The following is a 13,185-nucleotide window of genomic DNA, read 5'->3' as shown; positions in this document are numbered from 1 at the left end:
ATAATCCTATGCAACCTCAGGCGATCGAATGCCTATGTGTTTACTGACTGCCTTATAATACAAAGAAGATGCTTACCTATTGGCCACCTGACATCATCACCATCCAGCAATGGAAAAATTACATCTGCAACCACAAAGGAAGTCAGCTTTTCTGGAAAGCAAGGAAAGACCTAGAATTTCTTTTGTGGGGGGCAATTTAAATTGATACAGGATGTGTATCTGGAGAGAAGGTTTTCTCTTGCAAAAGCCAACTCTTCACAGAAAACACATCAAGGCACTTTGGTTACACGAATAGCACCTGGGACAACTCTACAGCACAGAGCTTTATAGGACAATGGGTCTAACCACTGAGATGAGTCTACCCATTGTGGAGTCAGTGTGTGGCTTGAAAGCTTCAGAATGCCAATGGTGGCCATTCCTTCAGTTTAGTAAGGGGGTAAAGCCTTCTTCAGGCATTCCATAATGGGAAAGTAAACATGGGGTTGGTGGAGAGGGCAGCAAAGATGCATATGCTAGCTCTGGCTCTGCTCCTTCACTTTCAAACTCATGGAAAGCAAAAGTCTGCAGTGAGGAGCCTTTTTTAATCCATGGAGTCTCCACACAAGCTTTTAAATCCTACACAGGGACACAGGAAACCGCATTATCCTCAGTCATACACTACTAGTCTGTTCAGCTCAGTACTGAACCAGATCTGGACCTGATGACCCTTCAGATAGAGGACTATCCTCGGTAATATAATCCTTTGAGACAACTTTCTTTTGTATTAAGAAGCTAACAAGCTAAACAAACAAACGGTGAAAAAGTTGAATAATAATAATAATAATAATAATAATAATAATAATAATAATAATATCATCTGAAGCTTCAACTGTTACCTTACAAACCCATGCAAATATAAGTTCCTCTGAGCATCTGCTTTACATGCTAATATCATCTGAAACAGGGTGTGTGGCAACCCACAGCAGGGACTTCTCCATGGTGGTACCAAACCCATGAATTTCCCTCCCTAGGGAAGTTTGTCTGCCTCCCTCCTTATTGGCTTTTAAATGCCAGGCCAAATAGGCCCTCTTGCTTAAGGCTTTTAGGTTTTCCTGATTACCCATTTCCTTCTTGTTTCTAGATTCAGGTAGGTAGCCATGTTGGTCTGACACAGTTGAAATAAATTAAAAAATTAAAAAATTGTCCAGTAGCATCTTAGAGATCAACTAAGTTTGTTCTGGGTATAAGCTTTCATGTATCTGAAGAAGTGTGCATGCACATGAAAGTTTATACCCAGAACAAACTTAGTTAGTCTCAAAGGTGCTATTGGACATTTTTATTCCTTCTTGTTTCTGTTACTCTAAATCATGTTGCTAATTGCTAATTAATTTATTGAATTTTTTGAAAATGTTATTTTTCAATGCTTATTGTCATTTTTGTATGTGTTTTATTAGCGTATTTGTGAGACTTTTAAATCAAGGGCAGCTTAGAGATATTTTATCAAAACGTGGAAATCAGTAGCACCTGCCAATGCCATAGAAGTAGGTGCAGTTGAGGATTGATGTGCAAACCTATGTTTTGCTGCACTGCATTTCATTTATGAAGGACAGCTATGCATCTTCAGAGACTGCATAGTACAATGAGAAAGGGTTTCAAACGCACATCTCTCCTTTTAGTTAGTCATCAGACTGCATTCATCTTCCCTTTGGACTTTTCCTGCCAGCAATTCAAAGGGAAATACCAACTGTGCATTCTCATCCAACAGGAAAAAAACTGCAACTGAAAGATAGAAACTGAAAATGATCTAGCATAAAATGATATCAAGTAGTAGTGTCAAATATTGTTCCTGGCTATGCTGGATATCACCCATCAGAAAATGCATAGGATTTGCCAGGCTGCATGATACCATCTCATGGATAACTGATTAATCTTTTGACAGGTTCGCCCATGTAATTGGAGGGAGTAGGGTTCTGTAACACAGCTCAACAGAACAGTGGTGAAAAGGGACCGAAGAAACTATGGGAGCATTCAGACACAGGGGAAATTGTGTTAGTTTTCCCGGTTATAATCCTAACACTTCTGTCCCATTTTCTAACATTCCCTTTATACAGCAGTATCTGTTGTGTTGTGGAACTGAGGCTTTTTGATTGACAAAACAGCTATGTCATACTAAATTTTATTCATTCCTGTGACCATGGTGTAGAACAATAGTGAACATCACTGGACAACAACGCCGCTCCTCCATCCTTTTTGCACATGTGTGCTCCTGGTCCTCCATGATTTATCCATGAAAATGGCAAGAAATAACTGTATGCTGGGATACTGCCCCAAATTTCATCACTTTATTCCTATGGTTTTCTGGGTCAAAGAGATTATTTCTGGAGTCAATTAACATGGAAATGAGAACTAAATGTCCAAAATATTCCACTTCATATGTTGCATGAAAGTCTCGGATACAATATGGAAATTAACAGCCAGAGAAAAATGGGGGAAACAGAACGAACTGCTGTGTGGATGCAATTTATGTTTAAGGGAGAAGCTTTCCTTTATGGGGCACTACAGAGCAGTTTATTAATTTCAGTTTCATAGGGTTGGATTCTGGTGCTTAGAATAGACCCTTCTGAATAGACCCTTCACTGCTGCCGTTTGAGGCTCAGGTGGCCTCAGCAGCACAGAGTGCCTTCTATCAGCTTCAGCAGCTGCAGACTCTCCAAGTGTCCCTATTTTCCAGGGACAGTCCCAGATTTACAGAAGACCACCCCAGTTTCTGATTTTATCCTGGAATGTCCTGCTTTTCCTTTCCTTATCCCTATTTTCACTGGAGAAATGTTGGAGGGTATGGAGTTATGCGACCAAGGAAATAAGTAACAACAATAGAATAGGACATCCCTATTTTCATCGGAGAAACGTTGGAAGGTATGCTGGTGGCCCAGCTGCACCCTTACCTGGATAGGCATAGCCTACCTTCTGTAGTGTATGCTCCAGTAACCTAGGTTAGATTACTGCAATGCATTATACATAGGGGTTGCCTATGAAGATTGTTCAGAAACTTCAGCTGCTGCCAAATTCAGCCGCCAGGCTACTCACCTGGACAAGACAATTTGACCACATAATGCCAATCCTGGCCCAACTGCACCAGCTGCCAATTGGTTTCAGGGGCCAATTCAAAGTGCTGGCTTTGACCTATAAATCCTTAAACAGCTCTGGACTGTAATATCTCAAGGATTGCCTCTCCCCATAGGAATGAACTGGGACCCTGCAATCACCATATGAGGCCCTTCTTCGTGTGCCTTCTCTGTGAGAGGTCCGGAGGGCAGCAACACAACAACAGGCCTATTCTGCGGTGGCTCCCTATTTGTGGAATGCTCTCCCCAGGGAGGCTTTCCTGGCGGCTTTGTTACATATCTTTAGGCACCAGGCAAAAACATTCCTCTTCTCCTGGACCTTTGAGTAATTAAACAATTGACAGCCTTTTAAACTGTTTGTGGGTGTTTTTGTGTTTTTGTGTTTGTTTGTTTTTGCTACTACGTTATGCATATTTGTGTTTTTATTTTGTAAACTGCCCTGTGATCCTCAGATGAAGGATGGTCCATAAATTTAATTAAGTACAGTAAGTAATGAATAATAACTACTACTACTACTACTACAAGTCTCTTTTCAGTGTGATTTCACCTGCCATCTGCATTTAAACAGTCATAACTTCCGCCAGATAACCCTGGGAATTGTTTGTTAAGGGACGTAGGTGGTGCTGTGGGTTAAACCACAGAGTCTAGGGCTTGCTGATCAGAAAGTCAGTGGTTCTAATCCTGGCAATGAGCTCCCATTGCTCAGTCCCAGCTCCTGCCCACCTAGCAGTTCGAAAGCATGTCAAAAGTGCAAGTAGATCAATAGGTACCGGCGCTTCGGCGGGAAGGTAAATGGCGTTTCCATGCGCTGCTCTGGTTTGCCAGAAGCGGCTTTGTCATGCTGGCCACATGACCCGGAAGCTGTACGCTGGCTCTCTTGGAGATGAGTGTCGCAACCCCAGAGTCGGACACAACTGGACCTAATAGTCAGGGGTCCCTTTACCTTTAAGGGTCCTGAGAGTTGTTAGGTGACCCCTATTCCCTTCACCGAGTTATAATTCTCAATCCCTTTTGCCAGAGAACTCAGAGAATTGTAGCTCTCTGAGAGAAAATTAGGGCCTTGAGATGAGCGCCGCAACCCCAGAGTCATCCGCGACTGGACCTAACGGTCAGGGGTCTCTTTACCTTTACCTACCCTAACAACAAATTGCAGTTCCCAGGGTACTTTGAGAGAAGCCATGACTGTTCAAAGTAGTATAATAGTGCTTTAAATGTAAACTGCTGATGGGACCTATGACTAAGTTTGTATCCAACTCAAGGAAGCAGACCTTAAACCATTTAACTCTGTGACCATGACTTGAGCAACTGTTTAAAAGCATATACATCTCCATCCACGCAATATGTAAATGATATGTAGAAACAGACTAAAAATGGTGTCAGATCCTGACATTCCCCGAAGTTAAAAATAGAGCACAAATGTTTTTTTCCCCCATTGCTGCAGAAGGTCAAGATTTCAGATGTTCAGGTCCTACAAGACCTTCATATCCAGAAAGATAACCATTTGCCTTCATATCATGGCAGTAAAAAGAGATGACTGCCAATGTAGGTGAAGGATTCCAAATACATAATGCTCATATGTTCATTTGTGCACACATTGGTCTGCACATCCCCACCTCCCACCCCATATGGGTTATAAGTTATCCCATACATACGTTGCAGGAGATATGCAAACCTAGTGTATGGAATTTTCAACTGAGAATTTTGAGTTAAAAGGCACTCTGGTGCCAACTCTCACACTCCACCATATGTTGTGGAGCTTCTGGACAAAGGAGAAACTCACCCAGCCCCCCAAACAGTGACTTGACCACAGAGCATTTTCCACCTCATATATATACAACTTGGTCTCTGCAGCACTGAAGATAGTGAAATGACTTTGTCAAACTTCAGCTCTGCCATATTTTCTATCAAAATTCAGGTCTCAGCCATGAAGCAAAATACTAGACACAGCCATTTGCACAATGGATGAAGCCATTTCAGGGAAGGGCTATAGGTTGATGGTAGGATGAATGCACTGAATGCAGAAGGTCCTAGTTTCAACCCTCATCGCCTCCAGGTAGAGCTGGGAAAGACCTGTCTAAAATCCTAGAGAACCACTGTCAATCATTGCAGGCAATACTGTGCTAAATGGACCAATGGTCTGAGTTGGTAAAAGGTAGCACCCTACAATTCTATGTATGAACACAATGGTGCTACAAAAGGGATTCTGTTTAAGACCCTGGAGCATCCTTTATTCTCATTAACTCTTGACAGCATTTTAAGTTAACAAAACTCAGAACACCAATCTGCATTTAAAAACACCACTAATGAATGCTCCGTGCATTGAAGTTCCACTTCAGGCAAACCACCAGATGAAAGGTTTACTTTCATGAACACCCAAAACAATGATTTCAGTGTAATGGCCACAGCGATCATTATTTTCCAGTGTCATGTCAATGTCATCCTTTGCAAACACACATCACTGTGTTGCAAGGGTTGTTAAACAGTAGACTCAAGTCTTAGTCAAAGTCTTAATTACTTAAAGCAAACTCTTGAAAGCTACCTTTTAAAAAGTTAACTTTTTAAAATAAAAAAACTAAAATTGAATTAAAGCTACTCTGAAAACAAATTATAGATTAAACATTAAAAGAACTAGAGAGAGCCAGTGTGGTGTAGTAGTTAGATCATTAGACTAAGATCTAGGAGATCAAAGTTCAACTCCCCACATGACCATGAACCTCCACGGGTGACTTTGCTTTATTGTCTCATTCGCTATAGATTATTTTATGTATGTTGCTTCAAAATGCAGATAATAATAAAATATTTGTTTATAAATATCTTCAATAATTATTATTATTTAGCTGTTTTGGCAGGTCAGTTCCAATGAATGTTAACATTTCCCCAGCAGTACAGATCATGGAAAAAGTTTTTCCTTCTGATTGTGATTCTTTCTCTCTGCCCCTCTCTCTGTGCCCTCCATACTTCTTGTCTTTGCTGCAGTTGATACATGAGTGGTGGCAGCAGCCTATTCTAACCTTCTTCTTCTTTGGCAGTCACTCGTAGCTGAGTAAGATTGTCTTCCATAAACATGGTTTTAACATCGAGTCCGTAAGTGACTGTGGAGGCCAATTCTAGATCCACACGTCCTTCCACAGTGGGGAAATTGGTTTCTGGGTGGAAGTTGATCACAGTGTAGATTTGCCAAGAGTGCCTTCCTCTTAGCACTTTTCTCCCTTGCATCCTGAGTTCAAGTGTCTTAAAAGCCCATGACACCTTTGGTAAAGGCTGTTCTTCAACTGGAGTGCTCACAGGCCAGTGTTTTCCAGTTGTCAGTGTTTATACTACATTTTTTTTTAGATTTGCCTTGAGACAGTCTTTAAACCTCTTTTGTTGACCACCAGCATTACGCTTTCCATTTTAAGTTCAGAATATTCCATATTTTTGCTCCATAAGACACACCTTTTCCCTCCTGAAAAGTAAGGGGAAATGTCTGTGCGTCTTATGGAGCAAATGTGTGGTCGGTCGCTGCCTCCCTTTCCAGCCCTGCCCCATTGCCCAGGCCTCCATTGTTGAATGTTCTGCAGATGGAGGCTGTTTGTTTCCCCAGTGACATGTGACTGGCTGATTAGATTATCTGTCTGGAAACTGTAGAAACGGCTCCCTTTCCTTTCCTAAAGAAGCTGCAGAACTGTGAGTTGAACCCCATGAAAACAGGATTTTCCCCCCTTTGCAAAGTAAGCTCTTAGCTTGTTTCTCCCTTTCGTCCTGAGTTCAAACGTCTTCAAAGTCCATGACACCTTTATACTACATTTTTTAAGATGTGCCTTGAGAGAGTCTTTAAACCTCTTTTGTTGACCACCAGCATTACGTTTTCCATTTTTAAGTTCGGAATAGAGTAGTTGCTTCAACAGATGATAATCAGGCATCCGCACAACATGACCAGTCCAACTAAGGTGATGTTGAAGAATCATTGCTTCAACACTGGTGATCTTTGCTTCTTCCAGTACACTGATATTAGTTTGCCTGTCTTCCCAAGTGATGTGTAAAATTTTATGTTACTCTAACATAAGCAGGTGAACACCTATAGCTGCTGTTGTTAATTACCAGCCCTTCACCCTGAAGTAACAGGGTGAATTGCAACATTAAAATACAATATTGCATTACAAGATCGTTGCCACAATGCACAATAACAAACTAAGCATAATGCAGAGATACCCTTTGTGCAATTCTCCCCTCCACGAAGAGGAGAAAGAGCAAAAGTGTATCCTCTGCACAAGCAGACGTCATTGCCAAGGAGTGGCAGGTTCACACATTATTGAAGGGGAAGGCGGAAGACAGCATAATCAAATCTGGGCAACAGAGTGAGAGAAATAGGAGATTGCAAGCCCAAATATCTACTTCTCCCCCCTTGATACATGTGCTTGTGCTATTTGTGGTGAAGCTTCAAATTCAGTACAATGCAAGCCTGAATGTTTGATTTTTTGGGGGGGGGGGGAATTTAATTACCAAGCCTGAAACTGGATGAGATTTCTGAACTTAAGCTATTACATGAGCTGCCTAGTTAATTTTGACACCCCAAGGTATGAAACCTGCTGAGTCATCCTGCACGACTGAAGAGCTCTTCGTGTTGCAAAGTTTCCATGCACTTTTTTTAAAAAAAAAAAACAAGCTAGGCCTAATTAATCCAGTTAGGTATAACAGGAGGTTTGATGGGGGGATCAAGAGCCTTTGTTGCAGCAACAGCTGCTCCAACATCTGCTTTGATCTGCTGTTCAATCACTCTTGTCTTTCTGTGACCACATTCTTGGTTTGGATCATTGCAAGATCATTGCCCATAGCTCAGTGGTAATGCCTATGCTTTGGATGAAAGTAGTCCCAACTTCAATCCTTTCCATCTCTAGGTAGGAGGGGGAAAGACTCCTGCCTGAAACCCTGGAGAATCACTGGCATTCAGTGTAGACAATACCAACATAGATGGGCCAGTGGCATGACAGATTCCTATAATCTTACTCTTGTGAAAGAACCATAGCTTCAATGTCCCTGGACTAGAGTCCTATTCCTCATGCCTGCAATGAAATGCACTCTAGTCCATGAAGACACCATAACTATTTGGTTAGTGTCTCAAGCCTGTTAGTTGTCACTGCAACAGTAGAAATACAACTACCCCTACTGAATTTATTAGATTTGTGGAGGTTGTAGCTTCTCCACACTGCTCCATCATAGCAACCCAATCTGAGAAGAAGGAAACTGAGGAAAAGCTGCTCATTTCTGTTGAGTGCACCTTCAGAAGAAGGAGGTTGACTAAGGATGGGATTCAATTAAGTTGCTGCATGTGTGGAATGAGGTCCAAACGTGCAACAGGACTTTCCCCCCTCTCCACCCCAACATGCCCCACCAGAACATTATATTGTTCCCTGTGTTCTAACATTGGGAAGGGGGGAAACAACTCAGTAGGGTTATTTGAAGCAGATAGCAAAAGGATTAAGCACCCCACCCTGCTCATTCCCTGCTCAAACGCCTACTTTACTGACTCCTCTTTCCATTTTTTCTAAACAAGATAGGTTCTCTGTCACAGGAATTTGTATGTAATTTGCAGCATGTTTTTCAATATGTTAGCATCATAACTAGAAAAACAACTGCAGCTCATTGATAAACACAGTGTTCATTGGCAGAAGCAGCCCAACAAACAACAAGTCCATTAAGCAAATCCCCAAGTTTATTTTGGGCTCTGGACAGAAACAGGTAGATCCATTTATCAAGCTTAATTTATTGGGTGTAAATGACTGTCAGCTCTTTGATAAAACAGTTCTCCTGAGCCACTTCAAATGCACAGCCAATAAAGAGCTGTCTAGCAACAAGACGCTTTATATATTTCTCCCCTTCAAAAAATGAGATAATAATAATTAAAAAGTGAACAAACAAGAGCTATTATCCTGGCAGATGTCACACCTCCAAGAATCATCATCTGTACTCTAAAGAAAGGATGGATACATCAGTTTATTTCTGGTGTCTGTCTCACATGGGCTCATTCATGTGTCCATTTTCACGCTAATCTGTGAAGTCTTTATGCATTTATTTAAATATGAATTTTCACAAATACATATTTTATCAGAAAATACATATATAAATTACATATTGTATCTCAGTATACTCATTTCCACAACTATTTTATCCTAAGGCACATGTTTTTTAATGCATTTGGGTACAAAAAATTTAAAGGAGAATTTTATCGCAAAATTCAGAGAAGTGTTAAATCCAAAGGACAACTCCTGCCACATCCACACTGCAATTAAAGCACTATTTTAACAGTCATGGCTTTCTGATTAAGGAATCCTGGGAACTGTCATTTCTTAAGGGTGTTGGAAGGGATAAAATAAAGTTTCCAGTATTCTTTGGGAGAAGCCATGACTGTGAAAGTAGTATAAATGCACCCTCTACTGCTACTTCAAAGGTTGGGTACAAACTTCTTTTCATATGTGGCACGAAACTCTTTTTTTTTTAAAAAAAAATAGATTTACAGCATAATCTCACTGTAGATAAAATAAAGACCTGTCATATTTTGATTTATCCCCTTTATGAGCAAAGAAATTTGTATTACATCTTTGGAATATAAATTAGGCAACACTCCCACATTTATTAAATTGAGCATAATTTTAATTTTTGTACATGGTCTTTTTCATCCTTTGGAAGGTGGGGGGTCAGGACAAATACTCCTATTAAAGTTAAAAGAAAATGACAGGCGTCTTCCCCCAATTTCATGTTTCATTTTAAAAGATGATCCTGTAACCCCACAACAGGTGTAGAAAGAAAGGGGTGTGTGTGTGTGTGTGTGTGTGTGTGTGTGTGTGTGTGTGTTTAAAGTAGTGTGGAGGGGTTCAAACTGGGGAGTAAATCTTTTTGTGACCTACTAACTGCTGTAGACTTGTTTGTAAGGCTGGCTTTTCCAACTGGAGCTTTGGTGATGACAACCATTTAAAGTGCATGTGCGAATCCAAAACTTGTAGTTGCCTGTTTGGACAGGAAGATTATTTGGACCAGCCCACAACACAAACTGACAGACAAGTTTAAAAATTCTGTACGGATAGAAAGGCTACTGCATTTTGCTTATGGTTATGCTGGGTTGGCCTGATGGGGATTGTAGTTCAACAATATCTGGAAGGCCACTGGTCAGCCACACCTGCATGGATGGTCCAGTGGCACGGAGTGTGGGGAGTGCTACAACTTCAGTCATATCTGGGGTTCCTGAGAGATAACCCTCATGGGACCAAGGCAAGCATCACCAAATGATCCTTTTTGGACAACATGTTCAGCTAAATCGGCATCCTTTTGACCGTCTTTCCATATTGCAAATGTGTTGCATTTTTCCTACTCACTCTTTATATTCACCACAGAAATATATTAAGCCATTGGACTGACTATATTGGCTTTCCAGGTTCTAAACCTCACCAATGAGGAAGGTTTGTTCATTTTTTCCTTTCCTTGGTTTTGTACTCTTTGAACTGTAGCATGTTCTGTTAATATTCCATTCCATAGCTATGAGGCCCTCAGTTTCTAGCAACCACAGCAGGGTTTAAACCAATGACTGCTTGTGCACTCCTATGCCAGATTGTGTGAGCAGTGAAAGTTTAATTGGTAATAAAGATACTGTCACTTTGCTTATATCCAGCAGAGGAGCCTGAAATGTATCTTATTAGGTAATAAAGAACTGGAAAGGATCACTTTCTTTCCTATCAACATGTGGGATTCTCTAGGGAGGCAGGCGCTTTTTGTTTGATGTGCCACAGCACATCAGATAAGCACTGGAGGGGGGGATGCAGAACTATGTCAGTAGAACAGGGCAAAACATATCTAATCAATCGATTGACTGCCAATCTGATGAAGTTTGCTAAAATAAAATAAAATTCTGTGCATAAGGTATTCAAAGGAAATCTAAAGGAAGCAGCCATCATTAACTTTCTCCTTGCAGAGCTGCAGGATAGAATCTGAAATTCAGTTCAGGACTGATAAGCTCTGACATAAAAATTCATGGCTCTTAAACTTCCATTATTGAAGTTTTGGACTTTCCAGAGCTTTAAAATATCAAGTTAAATATTCCAGATGTACCCATATTTATGCACTTGAGAACTCAGTCAAGCCAGAAATAATAATCCTGAATGATTTATAGGCAACTACCCCATATGCATCAGGGTTACATTCTGAGGCACTGTGCCCTACCCTGTTCCACCCATTTTGTGATGTTTTCAGGTCACTTCTGGGTTCGGTGCAGTGCGTGTATGCAGTCACACACATATTGAACACATGTAAATAGGTGGGTTGCAGTGTTGTGTGAGAGCCAGTGTGGTGTAATGGTTAAGAGCGGTAGACTCGTAATCTGGTGAACCGGGTTCACGTCTCCGCTCCTCCACATGCAGCTGCTGGGTGACCTTGGGCTAGTCACACTTCTCTGAAGTCTCTCAGCCTGACTCACCTCGCAGAGTGTTTATTGCATAGCTGTCACCTTTCCCTTTTTTGCGGGAAATTCCCTTATTCCAGCACCATTTCCCATTGCGAAAAAAGGGAAAGTTGACAGCTATGGCTGTTTCCCAATGCAAAAAAAAGGGAAGGTTTACAGCTCTGTTGTTGTGGGGGAGGAAGGGAAAGGAGAATGTTGACCGCTTTGAGACTCCTTAGGGTAGTGATAAAGCAGGATATCAAAACCAAACTCTTCTTCTTCTTGCCTGTATCAATTTGCAAAAAAAATTATATGCCACCCTTCATTGGAAAGAGATTCCAGGGTCACAGGTTACAACAATAAAAGAATACACTATAAAGTATTGATTAAAAATGGTCTGGAGGAAGAGGAAGATTTGTTTTCCTTCACCCCAAATGATAGATTGACAATTTCTATTCATTTCCTTTTGGGGAGAGGTTTGTTATCCTGGATAATTTTTCTAAAAAAAAAAAATTTATAATGAGCATTCACACTTTACACTGTGGGTGCACTTCGCAGGATCGCACAAGGTGCTTCGGACCTCAGGGAACTTAGCAGTTTGTGTGGGCTGGCCTGCCTCTCAGTGTTATTCTTTGGAGGCTCACACACAGCCTCAGTAGTCAAGTTACACTGGTGGGAGGTGGGGCCAGTCCCATTTATATATAGGGGGTGGAGCTGACAGTAGCCAGGCAGTCGGCTCAGGAGATTCACCCTCCCTATCCTCCCTTCGTTTAATGTTTCTTGTTTGCAGGTTAACCTTTTTCTTCCTGTTTAGCGGCCGCTGCTAAGGTGTTTTGACTGGTTGCTGTTGAAGAGCCAAGAAGAATTTTCCTGCATTGGCAGGTTTTGTCTACCCCATAGCAATTCGTCACAACTTGGGCGGTTTAAGGCCTTGGGTGGAATCCTTTAGTCTTTTCTTCTCTAACATGGTGTGTGTGTGAAGTGGTGACTCACCCCCCCCCCCTGCGACGGCGATTCCAGGGTCCCCTCTTAAAAGGGGTTATATATATGGGTGTCATTGGCCATACACTGAAAAGTTGTCAGTGAACTACCCTGTGTGTGGGAATATGGGCTGGGCTGCCTGCATACACTTACATCTCACAGAGCACCCCCATATCCCATTTACCCTGATGTGCCCCAGATCCCCTGGCTGGGGTGCTGGGAGGGATATACCGCAATGCCTAAGCCAAGGTCTTCCTACATCTGAGAGTTTAATAAAGTTGTGGCCAAATTTTAATTCCATACACGTTGTCACAAGCCATTATTCATTTCTTGTGGTCTCTGGGGGCTGGGGTGGTCACCACCTGGTCACACAATTCAAATTTATTCCTCCTTAAGAGAATGTGCATTTGATTATCACCAGCATTCACTGGCTATTTACTGATGTTACCCTAACAGGTTCTTCTTTGTTAATGATTTTCATGTCTTGTCTATTCTGCATGCATTTTTTCAATGTGTGAAGTGGTTAAATAAGACTTGTTCATATTTTTGTGATCTTTTGGAGGGCAGAGGGGATATACTTTGGTCCTTTTAGTTCTTTTTTCCTCTAATATTATCTTTCTTTTTTTTCTTTTCTTTTCTTTCTTTTTCTTTCCTTCCTTTTTTCATCTGGCTGTGATATTTTGTATGGCTTGT

The 13,185-nt window shown here is 41.3% G+C and overlaps 1 protein-coding gene across 13 annotated transcripts in view; it reads right to left on the bottom strand.

The window, feature by feature from the left end:
• The window catches only part of TENM1 (teneurin transmembrane protein 1), a 379,169-nt gene that overhangs the window by 298,570 nt on the left and 67,414 nt on the right, over window positions 1–13,185 (bottom strand). Inside the window, exon 1 of one of the 13 annotated variants that reach the window (XM_033137209.1) lies at window positions 12,107–12,127. The exons of the other annotated variants lie outside the window; for them this stretch is intronic. The gene's annotated coding sequence lies outside the window, so the exon portion shown is untranslated. Of the gene's footprint in view, window positions 1–12,106; window positions 12,128–13,185 lie in introns of those variants that run through there. 13 annotated transcript variants of the gene reach the window in all.

This window comes from Lacerta agilis, chromosome Z (assembly GCF_009819535.1).
Source record: "Lacerta agilis isolate rLacAgi1 chromosome Z, rLacAgi1.pri, whole genome shotgun sequence".
Classification (NCBI taxonomy): Eukaryota; Metazoa; Chordata; class Lepidosauria; order Squamata; family Lacertidae; genus Lacerta; species Lacerta agilis.
The sequence above is the reverse complement of the archived record's forward strand: the minus strand, read 5'-3'. Positions and strand labels throughout refer to the sequence as shown.